The sequence below is a fragment of the Salmo salar genome, chromosome ssa17 (assembly GCF_905237065.1).
Source record: "Salmo salar chromosome ssa17, Ssal_v3.1, whole genome shotgun sequence".
Taxonomy (NCBI): domain Eukaryota; kingdom Metazoa; phylum Chordata; class Actinopteri; order Salmoniformes; family Salmonidae; genus Salmo; species Salmo salar.
The window spans coordinates 3,538,594-3,546,537 of NC_059458.1; positions in this window are offsets into that span (position 1 = coordinate 3,538,594).

A 7,944-nucleotide genomic window follows, 5' to 3' on the forward strand; every position below is an offset into this window, starting at 1 on the left:
CACAGGATAGGGACACACATTGCACAGCCTTTGGTTTTCCCAAAAGCACTTACATGAGTTTATATAAATATTTGAAACTTTAGAATTTCTATAGCTCTTCAATCACATGACGTAGCAACCTCATTTCGACTTTAATTTCTTCCTTACATAGAGAGTTTATGTGGCACAGCATTTGGCTTTTTAATAAAATGATTCCAACATGTAAAAAAAAAAAAATATATATATATATATATATATATATATATATATATATATATATATATATAAATAATCACTTAAAATTCAATAGCTCCTTGACCATGTGACATAAACACCTTATAAAACCTTTGGAATGTTCACAGGGTAGGGACATACATCGCACACCCTTTGGAGTTCTGAAAAATTGTTACATTTATTTTACCTTCATTTATTCTTTACATAAAGTGTTACGTTGCACAGCCTTTGTTTTTTTTTTTCACAAAATTATTCCAATATTTTAAAAATTTGATCATATTACTCCAGTGCTAGCTTCTCTACACTGGTTTCCTGTTAAGGCTAGGGCTGATTTCAAGTTTTTACTGTTAACATACAAATCATTGCATGGACTCGCTCCTACTTATCTCTCTGATTTGGTCCTGCCATACATAACGTACCTACACGTAGGGCTGTGGCAGTCATACATTTTTGTCAGCCATTGATTGTCAAGCAAATAACTGCCGGTCTCAAGGTAATTGCCCATTAATTAACATAAACACATTTATCTCCTGGTTTTCACGTGTAGTCTACAAGCCACTGATGCAGACCTTTGGAACATCTACATTTACAAAAAACTATATAGCCTATACTATCACAATAAATCAATTATTTTAGACGGGTCTAAAGAAACATCATATGAAGAAAATGTAATTTATTTAAGAAGAACAGAATATTTGTCCTTGTGTTAGGCCCTGATCTGGCTCTGCCATATGGCTGTGGGCTACACTAGTTCATTTAGTAGACAAGATTTGTTTCGAATTCCATGGCATTATTTTATAGTATAAAGAATGCAATTGAACATAGCTGAATAAAATAGAAAGGATATTTTCTCCAAACGATTTGAGGGAGTACACACATGCAGCTATTCTGTGTTGAGCGGTTAACAAAGAAACAACGGCCCACCTATAGTTGAAGTGAGAAGTTTACATGCACCTTAGCCAAATACATTTAAACTCAGTGTTTCACAATTCCTGACATTTAATCCTAGTAAAAATTCTGTGTCTTAGGTCAGATAGGATCACCACGTTATTTTAAGAATATGAAATGTCAGAATAACAGTAGAGAGAATGATTGATTTATTTCAGCTTTTATTTATCTCATCACATTCCCAGTGGGTAAGAAGTTTACGTACACTGAAATAGTATTTGGTAGCATTGCCTTTAAATTGTTTAACTTGGGTTAAATGTTTCGGGTAGCTTTCCACAAGCTTCCCACAGTAAGTTGGGTGAATTTTGGCCCATTCCTCCTGACAGAGCTATTGTAACTGAGTCAGGTTTATAGGCCTCCTCGCTCATACACACTTTTTCAGTTCTGCCCACACATTTTCTATAGGTTTGAGGTCAGGGCTTTGTGAGGGCTACTCCAATACCTTGACTTTGTTGTCCTTAAGCCATTTTGCCTCAACTTTGGGAGTATGTTGGGGTCATTGTCCATTAGGAAGAACCATTTGTGACCAAGCTTTAACTTCCTGACTGATGTCTTGAGATGTTGCATCAATATATCCACATCATTTTCTTCCTCATGATGCCATCTATTTTGTGAAGTGCACCAGTCCCTCCTGCAGCAAAGCACCCCCACAACATGATGCTGCCACCCCCGATCTTCACGGTTGGGATGGTATTTTTCGGCTTGCAAGCGTCCCCCTTTTTCCTCCAAATATAACGATGGTCATTATGGCCAAACAGTTCTATTTTTGTTTCATCAGACCAGAGGACATTTCTCCAAAAAGTACAATCTTTGTCCCTGTTACGTGTTACGTTTTTCTTGTTCCCCATTTTCCCCTGTTAGTGTGTTTGTGTCCTGGGCATTACAGGTGTACCGAGTTGCGGCTAACGATGGTGGGCGTGGCTGTAGCTGATTACAGAGAGGATATCTGTTTGCCGTGTGAGAAGAGAAGAAGAGAGAGGGGGAGAGAGAGAGGACACTTGTTTTTTTGTTTGATTATTTGCGTTAATTTCTTTGTGTTTCAGCCTGTCCTCCTGAGGCACTCCACCCTACCTAGGTCCTGGAGAAGGGAAAAGGTAGATCTGCCCATGGGTGTACATTCTCACGTAGATAACCCATTGTTTTATACACTAGGTTAGCCGGGCGGGTGTCACCCATGTATTTTTCTTGGAACCAGGTAGGACAATGGGTTAGGGTTTAGAGTGTGTTAGGAAGGATTAGGTGTATAGAAGAGGAGGGACCTTTTGTTTGTTTTCATTACTTGGACCCCGATCCCAAACATTCCCTTCTCTTACCTTCCCTTGTTGTGGTTGTTTTGTTTCTTACTGATTATTTATGGGTGTTCTATATTGTTTATTTAAATAATTCACTAAACATCCCCTGAGGGTTAAAATTTAGTTCTGGTTGTGGTCTGATTTGTTTATCGCTCATTGCACCCCACATTTCTTCCCCTTTCATCTGTGTTACCTGGTGTGTTTAGGCCCAGGCATTTACGTCTCCTCCTCAGACGAGCTACACCCGAGGGGAGAACGTAAGAGTCCCCATGTGCAGTAGCAAACCGTAGTCTGTCTTTTTTATGGCGGTTTTGGAGCAGTGGCTTCTTCCTTGCTGAGCGGCCTTTCAGGTTATGTCGATATAGGACTCGTTTTACTGTGGATATAGATACTTTTGTGCCTGTTTCCTCCAGCATCTTCACAAGGTCCTTTGCTGTTCTGGGATTGATTTGCCCTTTTTCGCACCAAAGTACGTTCATCTCTAGGAGACAGAACGCGTCTCCTTCCTGAGCAGTATGATGACTGCGTGGTCCCATGGTGTTTATACTTGCATACTATTGTTTGTACAGATGAACGTTGTACCTTCAGGCGTTTGGAAATTGCTCCCAAGGATGAACCAGACTTGTGGAGGTCTACAATTTTTTTCTGAGGTCTTGGCTGATTTCTTTTGATTTTCCCATGATGTCAAGCAAAGACGCCCTGAGTTTGAAGGTAGGCCTTGAAATACATCCACAGGTACACCTCCAATTGACTCAAATGATGTCAATTAGCCTATCAGAAGCTTCCAAAGCCATGATATCATTTTATGGAATTTTCCAAGCTTTTTAAAGGCACAGTCAACTTAGTGTATGTAAACTTCTGACCCACTGGAATTGTGGTACAGTGAATTATAAGTGAAATAATCTGTCTGTAAACAGTTGTTGGAAAAATTACTTGTGTCATGCACAAAGTAGATGTCCTAACCGACTTGCCAAAACTATAGTTTGTTAACAATAAATTTGTGGAGTGGTTGAAAAACGAGTTTTAATGACTCCAACCTAAGTGTATGTAAACTTCCGACTTCAACTGTACATTCTTAATTTCGAGTTATTTATGCAACTATAGTTGTGACACAAACATTGGGCTGGATTATTAATACATTCTAAGACTGCATGATATGACTAATGATGATTTGAAAAAAGTAGCCTGAAAGGCATGAGCTGTGCTTTGTTTTTTGTACAGGATGCTCACACTTCATCAGTCTCTCATTTACAATTTGACAAACACTTGATAATGCCTTCAATTTCCCAGTGGCATTCCCTTTGTGTGGCCGTAATGCCTCCTAAAAAAAATCCATGCCTTTTGCGGGTAGTGGCTGTTGTGCCCTTTTGGCTGAATATAATAATTATATTTCCCTTCTCCCGGCTGTGTGCGCCGAAGTATCTCTCACTCACATGGCTCTCTCAGATATCTCAATTCTTATTAGCCGATGCCCGTCACGTGATCGAGTCCTTCTCACAAGCTACAGGTGAAGACAGACACATCGACGACGCAACTACACGCATCCTTATTGAATAATGAGGCGCATATATAAGATGTTGGAAGAGCTGTCCACATTTACTTTCCATCAGCCAACAAGATGAGTAGGGCTAACGAACAGCAAAAGCACTAGCCTATGTCAATCTACTACCACCCATATTTATAAAGTTGACCTAATCTGTGCGAGAAATAAATATTCCAAACATAGTCTGGGACAGTTATGGGATGTGATAGATCCCAAATAATACGACCACTAGCATCAAAAAAACGTTTAAAAGCAGTGAGGCTGACGCAACAGATCAGAACGTTTAGCTTAAAATGTTGATAAACTATTAGGCTATTTCTTCACATTATCAGAATGGCAATGCGCACACGGCAGTAGGCTATAAGCGCGAGTGTTCCAAAATGCAATCAATTAGCGGGAAAACACAATTCTCAAAAGTGACTGCAAATGGGATTATGCAGGTAATGCTTTTATTATAAAGGTGCATTTTTATGGTGAAAATTATCTTCCTCAAACTTGAAACTCTACACCCTTTGTAAAGTGGATTAATGTGCATTTTAAGAAGTTATTTGACCATTAGTTGTGATACAATCCTTATCAAAACATATAGGCCTATGGGAAGCCTAGTTACCGTGACTAAACCGTCAACTTGGAATTTGACTGCAGTCATGACTCGTGACTGCCGGTGTGGTGGTAATACGGTCATCGTAACAGCCCTACCAACAGGTAGGCTGCTGTCACAAGATGCAGGCCTCTTTATTGTCCCTATAATTCCAAAGGAAACCGCTCATCTCATTTCAGTAGGTCCTATGATTGAGTGTAGTGTGGCTCAGGGGTGCGACGGTGAACAGCAAGGCACTGGTGAGAGGAACCACCCTTGTTGTGTCTGCCTGGCTGGCTCCCCACTCTCTCCTGGGATCCTCTGACCCTATTACGGAGGCCGAGTCACTGGCATGCTTGCGTTCTCTTAGGGTGCATCACGTCATGCCAGGCTTTGTTAACTATACTCGACTCCCTGGGTGGGCCGAGTCACTGACGTAATCTTCCTGTCCGGTTTTGCACCCCCTAGTGCTAGTATGGTGGGGAGATCTTTCTGGGCTATACTCGACCTTGTCTCATGGTAGTAAGTTAGTGGTCTGTTTTCCCTTGATTGGTGTGGGGGCTGTGCTTTGTCAGAGTGGTATTTATCCTGCCTGATTGGCCCTGTCCGGGAGTAATTTTGTACGGGACCATAGTGTTGCCCGATCTCAGTCCCCAGTATCTATGCTGTAACAGCCTATGTGCCGAGGGGCTAGGGTCAGTCTGTCCTCCTCTATCTCTGTTTCACCACACACACACACACAGATTGATTTTTATCTTATTGTTGTACATTTCTCATTCCAAGTGGAACCCTCTGCAAAGGTTTCTTACAAATGTGGTTCCCTTATGAGTACCGTAAATTCCGGACTATAAGCCGCAACTTTTTTCCCAGCTTTGAACCTCGCGGCTTAAACAATGACGCGGCTAATATATGGATTTTTCCCGCTTTCAATTTTTTTTTTTCCAAAAAAACACATTCTGTGACGTGCTCAGTTTTTTGGCAGCATGAAGCTTTCATTAGACCAATGAAATTGCCGAACGGGTTAAGGTCAAACAACTTTTTTTTGTTTACTGTTTAGATTAAATCGAGCGCTCTCAAACTCCCCATCATTCTGATTACGGCAGTCATTTTGTCACCCTCATCATGGCAAAGGAAATAGAGCTGCTGCACGGGAGCTTGGTCTTAATGAGTCGATGATAAGACGTTGGAAACAGCAGCATGAGGAATTGACTCAGTGCAAAAAGACAACAAAAGCTTACTGCAAATTTTTTGTTACAAGCCGTGTTTCGTTAAAGCCTATTTATTTTTGTTACAAGCCGTGTTTCGTTAAAGCCTGTGTAAAGTTCATTTGTTTCAATGTACCGGTAGGCACCTGCGGCTTTTAGACATGTGCGGCTTATTTATGTTCAAAATAAAAAAACAATTTTAATTCAGTGGGTGCGGCTTATATTCAGGTGCGCTTAATAGTCCGGAAATTACGGTAGCTTTTTACCTAGGAGTGTACAACAATAATCCATTCTCATTTGCCATTCAGTTCCTGTGATGTGTTGCTGGAATTATGTAATTTATCATAGTTTGTCAAATGTTTTTTAAAATTGAATATTTAAATCCAATTTCTAGTGGTATATTTCTCTTTCAAGTCCCTGCAGGGTAGGATGCAGTCCAAGAATGTACAGAGCCTGAGACGCCCAGCCCTGAGAGGGTGGAGAAGAGCATCCGATTGTTCACAGTGTCGAAGGCAGCGGATAGATCTAGGAGGATGAGAACAGAGGAGAGAAAAAGCTTTGGCAATGTGGAGAGCCTTCATGACACAGAGGAGAGTAGTCTCAGTTGATTGACCCATCTTGAAGCCTGACTGGGGCGGCAGCGTAGCCTAGTCGTTAGAGCGTTGGACTAGTAACTGAAAGGTTGCAAGATTGAATCCCCGAGCTGACAAGGTACAAATCTGTCGTTCTGCCCCTGAACAAGGCAGTTAACCCACTGTTCCTAAGCCGTCATTGAAAATAAGAATTTGTTTTTAACTGACTTGCCTAGTTAAATAAAGGTAAAATAAATCAAGAAGATCGTTCTGAGAGAGTTGGTCAGAGACAGCATGCTCAAGTGTTTTAGAAAGACGGGATACCGGGCTGTAGTTTTTGACATCAGAGGGGTTGAGTGTTGGTTTCTTGGTGAGGGGACATTTTGCAGTCAGAGGGGATGCAGAGTGGTGGTCAGGGATCAGTTGATGAGGGAAGTGAGGAATGGGAGAAGGTCTCCAGAGATGGTCTGGAGAAGGGAGGTGGGGATGGGGTTGAGTGAGCAGGTTGTCAGATAGCTGGACCTCATGAGTTGCAGGATTTCAATTTCGAGTCTCATAGCAAAGGGTCTGAATACATATGTAAATATGGTATTTCTGTTTTCGATTATTAATATATTTGCAAAAAATTCAAAAAGCCTGTTTTTGCTTTGTCATTATGAGGTATTGTGTGTAGATATGATGAGGATAAAAATGTATTTAATCCATTTTAGAATAAGGCTGGAACATAACAAAATTTGGAAAAAGGGAAAGGGTCTGAATACTTTCCAAAGGCACTGTAGCTCCATTCTTGTGTATTTTATTCCTCTAGTGATTCTATTTTATTTTAAACTCTGCATTGTTGGGAATGGCTCGTAAGCAAAAATTTCACGGTTAAGTCTACACAGTTGTAATCGGTGTGTCACGTCCTGACCATAGAGTTATTTTCTATGGTAGAGTAGGTCAGGGCGTGACTGGGGGGTTTATCTAGTTTATTTCTATGTTGGGTTCTAGTTTCTTTTTTCTATGTTGTGGTTTTTGTGTGATTCCCAATTAGAGGCAGCTGGTCATCGTTGTCTCTAATTGGGGATCATATTTAAGTAGTTGTTTTCCCACCTGTGTTTGTGGGATATTATTTTGAGTTGGTGCATGTAGCACCTCTTTAGTCAAGTTTTGTTTATTCTTTATTGTTTTTGTATTTTGGCTAAGTTTCACATATTAATAAAGATGTGGAACGATACTCACGCTGTGCCTTGGTCCTTCTCTACACCCAAACGTGACAAGGTGTATGTGACAAATAAACGTAATTTGATTTTGAGTTGCGTACATACAGTAGCTGTGTCAGAGATGTTAAAACTGAAAATGTAGTTATGTAGAATAGTAGGTTTTCAAGTCATCACAACATAAATGCACCTGTACAGAGCTCCTCTTTGTCAAAACATTAAGTTTGTTAGCTTGCTGTTACATTAGATTTGTGTCTATGGCAACAATAGTGTTTTATTTTCTTTTTGCAGACTATCATGCTGTAGAGTCACAGAGATTGGTTGTGGTGCTCTCGCTTCAGCTCTGAGGTTAAATCCCTCACACCTGAGAGAGCTGGACCTAAGAAACAATC